Raw genomic sequence first — 18,663 nt, 5'->3', positions numbered from 1 at the left:
AATGGGTTGACTGATGGACCATCTCAGCCACGACGGACCATAGACTAAACCATCACCAATGTGCCCTAAGGTAAGTTCTCTAGAAGGGATTGATGGCTCTATCGATGTATCATCGATTATGTGATGAACCATTGCACGAACCTTCATACATAACCATACTTTAGTGGGTCAAGTCGGATCGATTTGAATAGCCATTTATTTCATTCTTATCCGACCCAAACAATTTAAATATAGATAATTTTAAGCGGTTGAGTAACTCCCAAACTATTCAACGTATCTAAATCCTTTCATTCTCCTTGAAGACTTTCTACTTCCCTTTTCCCAATCTATTTAAAGTCTAGTTTATATTTATTTTTTCAATCACAAGCAACAAAGAGTCTTCATAAAAGTCAGGTGTCATTTTGTGTCTGGTGTTTAGAGTACAAGTTAGGTGAACAAGCAAGTACTGCACTATTAAGGTGGAAGATTTCAGACACTGTTAGACAGGTGATACCTCCAATTTCGGAGGGAGAGATTTTGAGTGCTCCTACCACCATAGGGGCAACATTACACTCGATGAGGATGTTGTAGCCTCACCATACTTTACCGATGCCTCAGATGAATAAGAGGCACTGTAGGTATTTCCACTCCTTTGTATTTAAATTCTATGCATTAAGGACAAAGCATTATTTTTCTTTGGGGGTGGTATGTGCTTGTAGGATGTGTTTATACCATGGGGGTTGTGTTGCTGATATTATTTTCCTCCCATGTGCTATCTAGGAGAATCAGCATTTCTAGGTTGTTATTAAGTTGTTGCATTTTAATTTCTTGTCTAGGATTAACTGTAGGGTTGAAATTTCCTTTTCTCAAGACATGTTTTGTTGGTAATGTTGTTGCATGCAATAAAAGTTCCATTTTTGTTAGCACCTTATTGTATATATATGGATGATAACTGATTGTGGCAAAATTGTATTTTTCATTTTTGTATAATTAATTCCTCTTACCAAGTGGTAAAGTTCTATGCAACCATGTGTGACTCTGATAATGGCATTAGAAGTTAGTAATGAATCATAGCATAGATATGTGATTAGGATTCCAATAATTAGTAGGATAGAAACTAACTCAGTGCCTATGTGGGTGAGTATTTTTGTATTTCTAACATTAGTGGTACACCTAGAACTTGCCCGGTTCATTAGATTTTGTCGTATGTTTTGACCTAATAAGAGAGAATAGTAGGCCTCCTTTATTGTTAGTCCATTTAGCCAGATGATTGAGCCACCAAAAATATTGTATTTCCTTTGTCAACCTTGTAGAGCTATGTTAGTGTTTTTCTGTCCAAATAAGTTTGATTCACTCTCTAGAAGGTGTTAAGCACCTAGCTTTGGCCCTGGTCCAATTAAGGACATTGTGCACTTTAACTTAGGCAAAATAGGCCCTGGTCTATTGCTGGATTGTTGGTAGCCTAGGAGGTTGAGTTAAAATTGATTTGAGGGGTAGGATCCGACCCTGGTATAGTTAGCAATCTAATTAGATATTGTGCACCTCAATTTTCTACATCAGCATAAGTTGAGGGTGGCTGATCCTGTGTTATCATCTTAAAATAAAAATAAATAAACTGGGTTATGTCAAGAGCGCTGATGAATAACTACAAATGAATAAAAGGGTCTTTAGTTCTGGAAAGTATCTACCAAAAATGGTAGAGTAAAGTCTTGTACTTTAATTCACCTATCTAAATAAAACCCTCACCGAGCCTAAAACCTTATTAAAACACTTAGCAAGTCCTATTTGATCTTGGCGAGTCAATCATGAGAAAACATTAGATGACAAGGGCAAGTTTATAGGTGTACACGGTGTTGGTAACTTATTTTTTGAGAGTGAGAAGCTTAGTTTCGTCCACGATTTAACTGTGTGATGTGTGGTGGACTTCTTTGGCTGTGAGGGCATGTTAAGTTTTATCTGTCTATTTATTTCTTTGGGGTGTTGTATCTGTAGCTGCGAATATGCTGATTAGTAGTTAATCCAGTAGTAGATCCATATGTGTTGAGATAGCATAACCAAATAGGTAGTGGAATGATTGTATAATTATGTTGGTTTTACAGTAAAATTCCCATCATGATGTCATTCATATATGTATCCTGGTGTTGAGTTGCTTGAGGTCAAGCAATTGCCTTACATTGAGCGTGTTGATGTTCCGGCTTTTAACGGAACATATTAGGCCCTTTTCTTAGGATAGTTGTGTGTTTTTAAGCAGCCATTGTTGTATTTAACATGGTATTTTAGTGCTTTTAGAATAAGAACTGATTGTGAAAGATAACTTGCACAATCTGAGCAAAACAGAGGTCAAATAAGAAACGACAGCTTAGGCGATGGACCATCAACCTAGAGATGATCCATCAGTCTAAACCGTCGACCACAAGTAGAAGTCATAGAATTTGGACATCCTCGAACGGTCCAGGTTACGGACCATCGGCTCTACGATGAACCGTCGGTCTTAACCGTCGCCAAGATACAGAACACATAATCATAGGAGTCCCGACGAAGATCTAGGAAACAAACCATCAACCTTGCGATGGGCCGTTGTATTAACCGTTGCCCAGAAGTAGAGAATGGAGTCACTAGAGATCCAACAACGGTGCAGGCGACGGACCGTTGGACCTGCGATGAATCGTCGCTTGACCCGTCAACCATAAAACAAAAAATCTGAGTTTGAATTTTAAAACCCCAGTTCTGGAATCATATAAATACCAAGTATTAGGGTTTAGTCCATATCTTTTATCATTAGTTTCAAACTTTCTCCTCTATTGAGAATGGTGTACACTTTTCATTGAGATTTGAATTTAGAGATTAAGATCTGATTATTAGTTTTTATATTTTACATTGAAGATTGAGAAGAACAATATTGTGACTTTTGTAAGTGCCCTTGGTAAACCTTTTATGAACATCAATATATCTTTGATTTCTTATATGGAGATAAATAGCTAAACTCCCATAACTAGGGTTATGGGAGCCTTGATGTAGAGAACTATTTTGGGGTTGTGATTTGGTTTGATTTCTAACATATATCGAAATTACATGAATCATTTTTCATTATAGTGACATCTCTTGGTTGCAAACTTGAGATGTGAGCCCATGAACTCCACTTGTTTGACAAGAAAGTGGATGTTGGGAAAAGAAGTGATTCACATAAACTCCATAGGTTTACTCTTTGGGTTAACGGGTTGATGCCTTAACAGGATAAACCCTCATGAGAGTGTTATTGAATAATGCATGAATCCTTTAAGTTTGAGAAAATTAAAGGGTGAAATACTCATTAGGTTGAGAAACATGTGGGTAAGCCTTAGAATTCAATAATTCTTGCAATTGAATACATAAGTTAGAATTCGAACACAAACTCACAACCCTAATTGTTTAAACATCTTGGTGAGCATAACTCTAGTTAATTCATTTTCATTGAAATTACATCTACATTAACCCTCAATAGCTGTACTTTTGTGTGACACAAACACAAAAGAACACTATTAACACATTTAAACTCCCTTCTACTTAGGAACCTTAGATAAACAGTCTAATAACATTCACAATACTTAGTGAACATAGTATTCCCTGTGGGATTCGACACCCAACCCAGTTGGATTTTATATTTGACAGCGACCTCTTACTCTCTCATAAGAAAGGCGGAATTTTGTTGCATCACACTGTTTCTGACTAAGGTCAACTAATTATCTCAACTGATAGTGCTCAACATAGTCATAACAAACTGAGTATGACAATAAAATCATGAATGGACTGACTCATTACTTAAAAAGTCTTAAACATAAGTAAACACATAGGTATCGGGTGTTCATAACCCGCCAACACCGAATGATCATGAAATTCGATAACAACACTTGGAACAGTAAAATAAAGTCCCAATTCAAAGACCCAAAACATAATATGTGCCACCAAACTGATAAAGTCCATGAATTTGAATATATGAATTTATTAAACTTGGGAGGATAACAATTTCACATGGTTTAATTCATAATTTGATAATTTGACATGACAACAATTGAATATGATATGAGTAGTTAAAATTCAAAGTATGAAGTAATCTAATTTTCCTGAGGAAAATATGTTGATATGGCTTGAATTCAAATTTCTGAGATGACATGGATTAAATTCATGATTTACATGGATAATTTCATAAATGAGATTAAAAATACATACTTAAACAAAAAGGGGATTTTGGGGACTGAATGGGTGGAAGGAACCCATTGATGAATACCCTACATACCTGGAATTGCTTGACTTGGGATAGAGCTTGAATTTATAGACTTGAAAGATGACTTGGTGAGAGAAACCCTAATCTTGAAAATGGGAGGAGGAAAGTGTTGTTAATAGACAGAAAGTGGAGTAAGATAATGCACCTTCTTAGGTTATAAGTCGTGGGTTAGGAGTTAATAGAGAGGAAAAGACTAAAAGTCCTTTAAACTAAACATTGCAAAGATTGGTCGGCAGCCTATACGAGACAACCATACGACGTATATGGTAAAGGTACAATTAGGCCTCCTAAAACATAAGATTTGCAGGATCTAAGAGAGTACGTATTGGTCAATATACGAGTCTAAACCTATGACTAGTAACATCACCGTACGACTAGTAGCCCCTACTCGTAATTTGGATAGAATCTTAGGTAGCGTATACTGCTAAACTTACAACTTCACTTCATACAACTTGTATGTTGTATGTACAAATCAAGGGAAGGAGTCATACCTAGAACAGAATGTCAACTAATTTACACTATCTTGGATACGACTATAATATATGACTCATATGTTGTATGTACACTCAAGAGAATGAGTCATATGTAGTACAATAATATTTAGGTGCAGGGTATTACAATATCTCTCCTTGGAAACATTCGTCCTCAAATATGACTAGTTAGGCTGAGAGTACTAAGAAAATTGAGATCGTGTAATGAATACTTATGAATTGAAACATGTTTAAATGACTGAGTCTGAGTCATGATACATGGACTAAATCGAATACATTAATGCATGTTATGATATAAGGATGACTATATGATTGAAACAAAAAATGAGAGAGTCAACTTATGAGTAATCATTACCTCTAACTGGATCTGAGTTCATGAAGAATAGATGAGGATATTTGATCCGCATATCTGCTTCTGCTTCCCAAGTAGCTCCCTCAACGGACTGATTTCTCCATAGAACTTTAACCAAGGGGACCTCATTATTCCTTAACCTACAAACCTATCGATCAACGATCTCAACTGGAATTTCTTCAAAAAAGAGACTATCCTTTACTTCCACACTCTCTAAGGGGACAACTGAAGCTGGGCTGCCAATACATTTCTTTAGCAAAGAGATACGAAACAGCGGATGCACTGATGCCAAATCTACAGGAAACTCTAAGCCATAAGCTACTTTCCAAAATTTCTCACAATTCTTTATGAGCCAACATAAAGGGGACTGAGTTTACCTTTCTTTCCAAATCTCATCACTCCTTTCATAGGCAAAATTTTCAAATAAACCAAGTCACCAATATCAAACTCAAGATCCTTTCTCCTCATATCTGCATAAGATTTCTGATGACTTTGGGTTGTCTTCAGCCTCTATCAAATTAGCTGAACTTTATTCATTGCCTCAAATATCAAATCTATCTTAATCAAATCAGCCTTACGTACTTCAAACCAACCAATAGGAGACCTACCTATCCTCTTATAGAGATCCCCAAATAGATCCATCTAAATACTAAAGTGATAGATGTTGTTGTAGGCAAACTCAATCAAAGGTAAGTGGTTATCCTAACTATCATTTAAGTCAGTAACACAGGACCTTAACATGTCCTCTAAAGTCTAAATGGTCTGTTCTGCCTGACCACCTGTCTAAGGATGAAAAGCTATACTGAGATGTACTTAGGTACCAAGGACCTTCTGAAAAGCCTTCCAAAAGTGAGAGGTAAACTGATTACCTCTATTAGAATTGATAGATAATTGAACTCCATAAAACTTCACCAACTCTTGAAGATAGAGTCTAGCATAATCCTTAGCTAAAAATAAAGTATGGACTAAAAAGAAATGAGTTGAATTGGTCATTCTATCTATAATGACCCATATCAAATCATGTTGATGATGTGTATGAGGCAATCCTGTCACAAAATCGATGGTCACCGCCTCCTACTTCCATATAGGGATGCTAAACTTCTTGAAGTGTACCAGTAGGCCTTTGGTGTTCAACCTTAACCTGCTGTCAGTTCAAACACTTAGACATAAACTCTGCAATATCATTCTTTATACCACTCCACCAATAGATCTCTCGTAAATCAAAATACATATTAGTGGCCCCTGGATGAATAAAATACTGTACACCATGCGCTTCAGCTTGTACTCACTATCATAGATCATCAACATACAAAACACATAGTCTGCCTTGACAATGAAGCTCAACATCTCCCTCTTGGGAGAAAACCTTCACCTTCTGATCTCTAACTTCCTCCTTCAACTTGACCAATCTAGGATTCCTATCTTGTTTTTTTTTTAACTTGGCAACCAATTAAGATTCCAAACCATTCTTAACCCAAATACTACCTTTGGCCAAATTAACCAGATGAACCACTAACCTAGAAAACTAGTGAACCTCATGGACTAACTCCGTCTTATCATCCTTAACATGAGAAGTACAACCCATAGACAATATACTAAGGGAACCCGCTACTATGTTGGCCTTTTTTGGATGGTTTAACACGCTCATATAATAGTCTTTCAATAATTCAAGCCACCTTCTCTGATAAAGATTCAGGTCTTTCTGAGTGAACACATACTGTAAACTTTTGTGATCTATGAACACATCAACATGAACCCCATAAAGGTAATGCCTCTAAATCTTTAAGGAAAAGATAATAGCTGCCAACTCAAGATCATGAGTCAGATAATTCTTCTCATAGGGCTTAAGATATCAAGAGGTGTAGGATATGACCTTACCTCTCTGTATTAGTACATAACTAAGACCAACTCTAGAAGCATCATAATACACTATGAACCCATTTATGGTATTTATCAAAGTCAAGATTGGAGCGCTAATGAGTCAAGTCTTTAATTTCTGAAAACTCTTCTCACAGGAATTTGACCACTGAAATTTGATTTTATTTTGGGTTAGTCTAGACATGGGAAAAGTAATAGAAGAAAACCCTTTGAAAAACCATCTGTAATAGCTTGCTAAACCCAAGAAACTCCTGATGTCTGATGGAGAGACGGGTCTAGGCTAGTTTCTCAGTGATTTAGTCTTTTTAGGATCAACTCAGATGCCATCATAAAAAACTATGTTACCTAGGAAAGCTATTGGTCTCAATCAAAATTCGCACTTACTAAACTTAGTAAATAACTAATGATCTCTAAGGGTCTGCAACACAACTCTTAGATGGTCTGCATGATCATTCTCACTATGAGAATAGACAAAGATGTCATCAATGATGACTATGACTAATATGTCCTAGTACTGCTTGAACACCCTGTTCATCAAATCCATGAAAGCTGCAGGGGTATTTGTTAGTCCAAATGACATAACTAGGAAGTTAAAGTGACCATACCAAATTCTAAAGGCTGTCTTCAAAAGTCATATTCTCTGACTCTAAGATGATGATAGCCGAACCTGAGGTCTATCTTAGAGAAATAGCTTGCACCTTAAAGTTGGTTGAATAAGTCATCAATCATGTGGAGAGAATATTTATTCTTGATTATGACTTTATTCAACTGATGGTAGTCGATGCACATTCTGAGAGAACCATCTTTCTTGCACAAGAAAAGGACTGAAGCACCTATAAGAAAATACTAGGATTGATGAAACCCTTATCTAAGAGATTCTTCAACTGTTCTTTTAATTCCTTGAGCTTAGCTAGAGCCATTTTGTAAGGGGGATAGAGATAGGTTGGGTATCTTGAAGGAGATCTACCCCAAAGTTAATCTCCCTTTTGGGAGAAATCTCAAGAAGATTTTCAAGAAATATATTTGGAAATTAATTTACCACAGGAACTGACTCAAGACTCGAGGTTTTAAAATTTGAGACCTTAACTCGGACGATATGGTAAATACACCCCTTGGGGTATCATCTTTGATGCTTAAGATATGAAATAACTTGACCCTTAAGCATTGAATTAATACCCTTCCATTCAATAACTAGTTCATTAGGAAATTGTAACTGGAAAATTCTATTTCTACAATCAACTAAGGCATAGCATGAGTGAAGCCAATCCATGTTGATAATGACATCAAATCAGTCATCTTTAACTTTACAAGGTCAACCGAAGTAACTTTCTAAGAAACTATGACCGGGAAATTTTTGTATACCCATCTAGCTATAATAGATTTTTCCACTGGGGTAAACACCAATAAAGGACCTGTTAACATTTCAAGACTGAAACCAAAGTCTACAATAATATAAGGAGCCACAATGGAAAGTGAGGCTCTGGGATCTAACAATGCATAAACATGAAGATGGAAGATTTGTAATATACTCGTAACCACTTCAGAAGAACTTTTCTAATCATGTCGAGTTTGGAGAGCATACAGTCTATTCTGGTGCTGCCCACTAGTAGTATTAGAAGTAGTACCCTGCTAAGTTAGGCGACCTGCTGGAGCTGATGAAAAGTTGGACTGACCTTGTTGACGAACATCCTTACCCTTCTGCTAACTCGCGAGTAATCCTTGATCTTATGGCCTGGTTTACCATATCTAAAACCCATATCATTGCCTACTCTACATTTTCTCTAATAATTTATACCACCCTTCCTGCAGAGTGGATTGGTGTGACCACTATTCATACTATTTTGGGACTTAGAGCCTGGCGCTCTATCCCGACTATCTTTCCTAAACATAGGCACTAGAGTACTGGCTGAAGATGGAGTTGGGGCCAAAAATTTTGGGTAGACCTAAGAACGGTTATCGCCTTCCAATCTTAGCTGAGAAAAATTGAAAATACCTATTCTGGTCTTCTTATTCTCTCTTTTCTTCTCTTTGAGCTTCTGCCTTTCAATCTGTTGAGCATGAACCATCAGTTTAGAAAGGCCCATCTCCTTAATTAGCATGGCAGTCTTACACTTTTTGGATACACTATCAGATACACTAGACACAAAATTACTCATCCTGGACCTAGATTCAGCCATCATTGTCGGAGCATACATCACTAATTGAGTGAACTTGAGTGAATACTCCCTCATACTCATGCTTCCCTTCTTTAAATAGATGAACTCCTGAACCTTATCTTTCCTTAACTCTAGTAGGATGAACCTATCTAAGAAAATCATGGAAAACTTCTCCCACTCTATTGGCGTTGCCTCAACACCTTTGTTCTTCTTTCACTGCTTGAACCAGGTATAACCTACCCCCTACAACAGGTAAGCAGCTAAGTCTATACTCTCACCTTAAGTGACACCTATGATGTTTTTCACTTTTATCACCCTATCTAAAAACTCCTGCGGATCCTCCCCAGACTTGGATCTAGAAAACAAAGGGGGATTCATCTAGGTGAAATCCTAAATTCTAGCTGCAGCTGTATTCAACACTGGATTGGCTAGGCCAATAGCCTATGGGTTATTCTGAGCAGATACAAAATAGGCTAAGGCTGTGAAAGAAACCCTAAACTCCGCGTGAGAGACATGGTCATTCAAAGGATCTTCCTAAACAAATGATGGTGCGGTCTAATCCCCGTTATTTCTTCTATTATTTTTTCTAGAAGGCATTGTCTATAAATGGAATGAATGACGAGTTAGAAAAAAGGAATTTAATAGAGATCATGCTATTCCACACAACATGAATACTAAAAGAATGGAAACTTTCCTAAAAACGTCTAGTAGGATCTTGTCCATAAGTGTGGGGCACTTCAAACCCATGCAAAAGACTCTACTCAATACGACTTTTAGAAACCCTAGGATACTTTAAAAACTTAGGCTCTAATACCAAGTTTTTCATGAACCAGAGCTTCCCCTAGTCATAACACGGTGCTTAAGGCCACGAGTGACCCCAAGCTAACCCATGATCTAGTACTTGTTGTGAGCACTGAATAAGATAACATGCGCGGATGATAATCTAATAATAATGCTAGTATGATGTAATACTAGAATATAATTCAACATATCTGAAATAACTAAATAAACTAAAAACCATTTGACTGTCTATCTGTTTGAAAACCTCTAAAAATTATAAGAAATTGATGGGACAAACCCCCAACTAACTCTGACTGATTAAATATAAAGAGATGCTGAAGGAATGGTAAAATATGTCACATCCTCGATGGAAGAGGACTTACCACTACTATTGGTGGGTAATACTGAATCATCTAAGGATGGTCGAGAAACTAAGAATTTGAACCTATGTTATAAGATAACATAGCGTATGAGAAAAGTATGCGGTCAATACTTTGAATGTAATAGTATGTGAGATAATGACTAACTAAAATACATATAACAACTGAACATGGATGCATAAACATGTAAAACTGAGAATGCAAGACCAAGTAAAGCATGAACTAAATTTAATCTATTAAACTAACTAACTGAATAACTAAAAACTTGATTACTTGGTCAAGCAAATCTAAACTGATATAAACTGAGTACTGACTAAAATTGTGAGGGTTATCATTTGATCAACATGCCCCAATCTGAGCTTATCAGGGTTCAACTTGTAACCCCAGTTGAAGGGAGCCAGTACCTTGCCACGGGTATTAACACCGGCTATGTGGATCCACTAAACAAGTGTCTCAAAGAAAAAGAAATTTACCCTCTACTGGAAGGTTCCCCTAAGAGAATGTCAACCCTCAACTGGCAGGAAGACATCTCAAAACCTAAGCTGTCTATGCAGTTTCGAAACTCAGAGATTGCTACTAAAGTCACACCCTCTACTGTCAGGTGAGCCCCTATCCTAAGGTTTGCTCGGTGCTAAATCCTACTCCCAAATGAACTGATATTATTTTTTACTACGGTCAACTGAACATTTCAACTGATAGTACTCAACATGACATAACAAACTAGGTATCACAATAAAGTCATGAATGGACTGACTTATTACTTGAAATGTCTTTAATGTAAGTAAACACATAAGTATCATGTGGTCATAACCCTCCAACACTTAATGATCATAAATTTTGATAACAACACTAGAAACTATAACATAAAGTCCCAATTCAAATATCCAAAACATAATACGTGTCACCAAACTGATAAAGTCCATGAATTTGAATTTATGAATGTACTAAACTTGGGAGGATAACAATTTTACATGGTTTAATTCATAATTTGATAATTTGACACAAGAAAAATTGAATATAAAATGAGTAGTTAAAATTCAAAGCATGAAGTAATCTAATTTTCTTGGTGCAAATATGTTAACATCGCTTGAATTCAAATTTGTAAGATGACATGGATTAAATTCATAATTTACATGGATAATTTCATAAAAGAAGATTAAAAATCCATACTTGGACAAAATGGGGATTTTGGGGACTTAATGGATGAAAGAAACCCATTGATGAATACCCCACTTACCTGGATTTGCTTGACTTGGGAAGAGAGCTTGAATTTTTAGACTTGAAAGATGACTTGGTGAGAGAAACCCTAATCTTGATAATCCTGAATATAGGTGGCGGAAAATGTTGTTAATTGACAGAAAATGGAGGAAATAACGCTCTTTTTAGGTAATAAGTCATGGGTTGAGAGTTAATAGAGGAGAAAAGACTAAAAGTCCCTTTAACTAAACATTGCAGAAATTGGTCGCCAGTCTATTCGACCCAACCATATGACTCATATGGTGAAGGTACGACTCAGCCTCACGATTTTTTTTTTGAAGGAGATTATTCTTCCAATAATTTTTTATGTTTTTTTGATTTAGTTTTAAATATGTAACTCAATTGGACAAATCATATCAATGATATATTTTTGGTATAGTTTTCTTTTTCGTCTGAATTATCACCTCTATGGTTTGCAAACTATTAGCTTTTGCATACAACCCTCTTAATTTTGAACCCAACAATATCAAATACAAAATTGGGTTAAGATGTTTGAGGATTCAACCATTGTGCAATATCCTAAAATCTTCACCAACCATTACTTATTATTGATAATAATGGACACTAACACTTTGTTTGAATGGTGGGTTTCCATGATTTCATAACTTACAATACTGTGTGGTATAATATTGTATTGTACGGTATAATTTCACTTTTTATCTTATTCTCATTGATCAATTACTTTCTTATTATTTATTTCTTAGAACTTAATTCACAATAATCTAATTATCTGGTCAATTCAATTCTTGTGTCCTTAAATCACATACATAAATTTAATTGTACCATTTTAGAGGTAAACAATAGTAGTTCCAATACTCATGTCAATCTCATTTATGTTAAGAGGGCCTTGAATGAGTTGTTAAAGATTAACAATATTTGGGATTGATGGAGAAACCAAAGATTTATATCGGTACCACACCCAATAATCTAGAGTACTGTCCCTTTTTTGCAAATTTTCCAACTATTGATGATACTTTTCCAATATAGAATTGTTGTTTAGGGTATGTAGGACCAGGGAGAATGGTGTTATTGATGTTTCAGTATTTTTTAATAAGAAGTTCATCCCACAGGGAGTCATACCTTTAAAAAGTCTCCTGGAGAGGCCATCAAGAAGAGAGTGATCTTTTCACACTAGCTATAGCTTGAATAGTCCCGATCCCCCTGGCTCTTAGTATCCCAATTAACAAGAAAACCTTTACTTTTGTTCATATTTCCCTAAATAAATTTTTGCCTGGCCTTATTAATGATGTGTAGGTTCTTTTTTGGAAGGTTGATGCATTGCATGATGTGGTTTGGAATGGTACTAAGGCTGGATTTAATAAGCGTGGCCTTCCAGCTAAATTGAGAAATTTCATCTTCCAGTTAGAAAGATTCTTGTGTATATTATCAAAGACAAATTATGGATCCTTAGCTTTTTTATTATAGGGAAATTAAAATAATTACCAAAATTCAAGTTCAAGGGTTGTCCATTTAATTCTATCTTACCATACCTACTTCTAAACGTTTTACATAAAGAAGTGGGATCGACTTAAATCTATATTATTCAGATTCTCTAAAAGTGTCATTGCACTCAATATTAGATCCTTTCAAATGATACATGTTTGGAGGATATGAATACAATAACAATTTTATAAAATCCTAGCAACATAATATATAGGAGTAACTCTTTACAGAAGAGGACTTGTCATCAATGTTAGACTGCTTTGTCTATAATTTTACTTCGCAGTTTATTAGATGAGATTGCTTATAAAAGCTAAAGTTGAATCTAAGATTATAAATTAATGAATATGCAGTGTTGTAGAGGGTTGGGGTCTTGTGTAGGGTCAGGTTTGAGGTATGGAGAAAGATGTAGAAGGGGTAATTGTGATTTGAGAGAGGATAGATTAAGGGTAGGGTCTTGGAACATAGGGATCCTACAAGGTAAGTCCTTAAAGCTCATGATGATTTTTAGAAGAGGAGGATCAATATTGTGTATGTCTAGGAGACCAAGTAGGTAGGTTCTAAGGCTAGGGATATGTATAAGTTGTGGTACTCAGGAAGCAAAAGCGTAGGAATGGGTTAGGTATCCTAGTAGAAAAAAGCTTAGGCGGTAGATAGTAGAGGTTAAGAGGGACAGTGATAGGGTAACGACTATTAAGCAGGTCATTGGAAGGGTACTCTAAACAATTACAGAGACTATGCGTCACAAGTGGGCTTGGGCGAGGAGGAGGAGAAGAGTTTTTGGGAGGTTTTGGATTAGGTGGTGAGAGGAGTGCCTAGTTCTAAAAAAATTTTCATTGAAGGGGATTTCAATAGGCACATTGGGTCATTACCAAGAGGCTATGATGATGTCCATAGAGGCTTTGGTTTTGGGGATAAGAATGAAGTAGAGGTGTTTTTTTGGATTTTTTAAGGGCTTTTGGGTTGGTGGTAGTGCACTCAATTTTCCCGAGGAAGGAGGACCACCTGATTACCTTTAGAAGTGCGGCAGTAAAGACCTAGATTGACTTTTTACTGCTTAGGAAAGAGGATAGAGCAAAGTGTAAGGACTGTAAGGTCATTCCTGGAAGAACCTTTTGAACCAACATAGGCTTCTGGTGTTGGACGTGGTTATAAAGAAGGGCAAAAAGAGAAGGGGTAGGGAGGGTCGACCTAGAATTAAGTGGGGTGGCTTGACTCCGATTAGTGCTTTGGAGATAGGGAAGAAGTTAGCGGTGATGGGGCTGTGGGAGTGTAGGGGGGGCATTGATAGTATGCGGGATAGGCTTCTAATTGCATTAAGAAGATGACTAGAGAGATGTTGGGTATCTCGAGGGGCTAGCCTGGCCAGCACCGGAGGGGACTGGTGGTGGAATAAAGAAGTTAAAAATAAGGTGGAGACTAAAAAGGTGGCGTATGCTAAGTTGGTTGAGAGTAAAGATGAGGAGGAGAGACGGGTGAACAAGGAGGAGTATAAGTTTTCTAGTAAGGAAGCTAAGTTAGCAATTATGATTGCTAAGACAACAATATTTGAGAGGTTGTATGTGGGTTTAGAGGAAATAGGCGGGGGAGAAGAGGCTGTATAGGTTTGTTAAGTCTAGGGAGTAGAAGGCCCATGACTTTGATTAAGAAAAGTGTATTAAGGGGGAGGATGGTAAAGTATTGGTGGAGGATGTTCACATTATGAGACGGTGGTAGTCGAATTTTCATAGGCTCTTGAATGATGAGGGGGACAAAGGCATTGTGTTAGGGGAACTGGAGCACATTGAGAGGTATCATGATTTCAGTTGTTGCTGATATATAAAGATAGAAGAGGTCTTTAAGGCTACTCATAGAATGCGTAGGGGTAGTGTAATGCCCCGCAAAATCCTCTTCCAGTCTGAGCCTTAAAGCATATTTGGTAAAGCCAAAATCCGAGTCTAAATGTTTCAAAAATATCTTCCCAAGTATGAAATACTTTGAATCATGTGGGAATCTATTTGAGCATGAATTAAGATCATAGAGGTCCCCTAACTCAAGGATGAGTTGAAAGCTTTCCTATCATTCAAGTTTTAGTGAGCTTCAAAACTTGGGTTAACTTAAATCGACCATAACTCTATGTATATATCGAATTAGAGGACCTACTATATATTAGATGAAATATCTTTGAATTATCTTTCTGATGATACCAATTTTGTCAAAAACCGATATTGGAGCAAAGAGTTATGCCCATTTTACTCCAGCATGTTAGGTAGAGAAACTGAGTGACGATATTCGTGATAAGTTGTCATAAGCGTGGTGACCTATCACCAACGTCATCATCCCTGGGTAGATTTCTACCCCTGGTGACAATATTTTGTGACAAGCCGTCACATCCGTGATGGCCTATCACCAATCTCGTCAACCTTAACTAGAAACTCAAAATTTTACCCTTTTGTAATGACATTTCGTGATGACTTATCACCAACTTGATGGCTTGTCACGGATGTCGTCAGCTATTTTTTTCTAGCAATTTAAGGACATTTTTTCAAGGGTATTTTGGTCTTTTCCCACCTTTTGGAGGTCTCTATAAAGATGAGGAAGCCCAGCCAAACCCTAATTCCTTCATCTACTCTTTCAATTCTCTTAAGAGAAAATATCTAGGGTTTCAATTCAAGAACCCTAATCTTTCAAAAATTCATCCATAATTCTTTAAGATTTCTTCAAGAATCAAGTTCCTCATAGTGTGGGCTTAGAGAATTATTTATTACAAGTACGGATAGAGTCTCAAGCATTAGAATTCATCCAATTTCATAGATTAAGGTATATAGATATTGATTCTTGGGCCCCTTTCATCCAAGAAGCTCACGAACCCTTTTTAAAACTCAAAGATTTTTATGTTTATTAGTTGTTAATTATTTGTATGAGTTGAAATTGACGTTACATGTGTTGTTGAGTTTTGATTCATGTTTGTTTAGAAGATTCATGAGCCTTGACCCTAGTAGATGGAATCCATGTGATATTTGTGATGAATCTTCCTTATGTTGCTTTCTATGTGATGTTTTCATGTCAAATAGGTGTATAAATGGTTGAATAAGCAAAGCATGTTCCCCCTAGGTTTGATAAAGAGCTTAGGTGAAGCATAAGGGCCGTTGTAGCATGTTGAAGATGAAACCCTAAATTGTGAGATAGTTTATGCATGACTAGTGTTTGATAAAATGCCCAAGTGAATGAATTATTCCATGGTAGTAGGAAATCCCCAAATAAGTGTGAACCCGTGCATGTCTAGTGTTTGTTGAAGGATCTTAGTGAATAAGTGAAGATGTGATAGTAGTAAATTCCCCAATTATGTGCTCTTGATATATGCTATTTTTTTAATACATGCCAAGTGGTTAGAAAGTAAGTTATGACATGATAGTATGAAATTTCCCTAATCTATGTGGTATCCAAACACATGTCAAGACTGATTTAGGTCTGAAATAGTTAAGGTAAAACCTTGTCGAATAGAGTACGATCTAGTAGCATGTTTCCCTTACGTTATTATATGATTATGATTCAGAGATGCTTAAAGTGACCCCTTGAATGCTTGTGATGATGAATGAATGATTGTGGCGATTACTATTCAAGAATGATTGTGCTTTACTTTTATGTTATCGAGTCCTGGGGGTATTTATACCCGGCAATAGAGCTGTTGTCTAGAGTCCGTGTCAGTTTTTTGATAACTCCAGTCGAGCCATGATTCTCCAAACTCAGTAAAATATAGAACTCTATATCCTCAGACAAGTGTAGAACTTAAGAAAGCTCAGTAATCTCAGTTATCTCTGTATTCTCTTTATCGCTAGTACTCTAGCCTCAGTCCTGTAATCCGCTCTGATCTAATAGTATTCAAGTGATTCAATTCTAATCTTAGAAATGATTCGAGTAAAATATTAAAGATATGTATCGTCAATCAGATACCATAATTCGTTACCTTTTTCATCAGATACGAAACTAAGTAATCTCAGCGTAACTCAGTCAGATCTTTTGAGAAACATGATCAGTATCAGATTCAGTTCAGTCGTGTTCAGTTAAGATTTCAGTTCAGAGTCTTTCAGTTGGGAGTAAAAACTAGAATCGAGTGAGGGAATGGATGGCGGCTCCCTGTCAGAGAGGTCGAGTCATTAGGAGCAATCCCCGAACTCCAGAACTGCATAGCCAGCGTAGGATGCAGGAGTCCCCATCAGTAGAGGCTTTCACCGTCAGAGAGGTTTGACTATTATATTGCCTTAGGCTGTCATCCCATCAAAGAGGCTTTACCAGAGAGGTCTTTACCCGTGGCACGGTATTAACACCCTTCCAGCTGGGTTTACAGGTTGGACCCCACCTGTGGTAGGTTGGGGCATGTCGGTTAAGTAACTATTTCCCATAGTTGTAGTTTTAGTATCAATCTTCAAAAATTAGGACTGTGTGGTACAATCGTCTATCTCAGTGAGGAACTTATATAGTTCCATTGATTCATGGACCATCCCATCAAATAGACTTGGTCTCGTATACATATTCTTATTATCAAATCTAGAGATCTCCCGTCAGAGAGGCCTGATCTCAGTCTCAAACCATGTTGAGTATTCTTATTATCATATCTAGAGATCTCCCATCAGATAGGCTTGATCTCCATCTCAAATTCTATTGAGTATTCTTGTTGTCAGATTCGGATATTGTAATACCCCGGGAAATTTTTTGTTGAAATTTTGTGCATAAACGTGTTGGGTTCTATCTTCTAGAATGAATTATAAATTTTACGTGTGGAATGTCTTACATTATGACCCAACATTGCGTATAGTATTGAATAAGATTTCCAATGATATGTGGATCATCCAAAAAGGACACCCGAGCGATGAGTTATGAACATTCCGGTCGAACCGTGAATAGTAGTGAGCAATAAAACGTGTAGGAAAAAGTACTGAAGCCTGGCGTATTTTTGCTCCAACGTTAAATGATCATAACTCCTTTTACATAATAATCTGGGTGATCTACTATAAAAAGCTCTACGAGTGCTCATTCCAATGAAATTGGTTTCATCTAATTTGTCTATCGAAGTAAAAAGTTATGGTCGATCTACTTCAGCCTATCAAAAGCAAATTTTTGGGTCAACTTCAAACGATTATAACTCCTTGTACATAATGATCTGGGTGATATACCATATATCAACGGAAAGATATGATAGTTCATTTTCTAATGAAATTGGTTTCATCCAATTTAGATATCCGAGTAAAATGTTATGGTTGATCTACTTTAGACTATCAAAACAGTCCACCAAAGGACAGATTCGAGAATTATTTGATTTTTAGGGGTGTTTTGGTCATTCTCCCTCACCTAAAATCTGTCCAAACCCTATATTAAAGCCTATTAGAAGCATTATATATTATATTTCATCAAATTCCCTCAAAAAGAAAAACCTAAGCTCCTACATACAACTTCAAGAACCTCCAAAATTCACCATTAATTCTGCAAATTTATTCAAGATTCCAAGTTCCTAGTTCAAGAACTTCAAGAGCCTCCAAAGTTCACCATTAATTCTATAAATTTATTTAAGATTCCAAGTTCCTAGTTCAAGAACTCTAAGAACCATCATTCAAAGGCACGATTAACATCTAAAAAATGAGTATCGATCTAAAGTTCATTATTCAAGGTATGTGGGGTTTTTCAACAAGAACTCTCTTTCGTTCTTGTGCCC

Source organism: Capsicum annuum, chromosome 4 (genome assembly GCF_002878395.1).
Source record: "Capsicum annuum cultivar UCD-10X-F1 chromosome 4, UCD10Xv1.1, whole genome shotgun sequence".
NCBI classification, from domain to species: domain Eukaryota; kingdom Viridiplantae; phylum Streptophyta; class Magnoliopsida; order Solanales; family Solanaceae; genus Capsicum; species Capsicum annuum.
The sequence above is the reverse complement of the archived record's forward strand: the minus strand, read 5'-3'. Positions refer to the sequence as shown.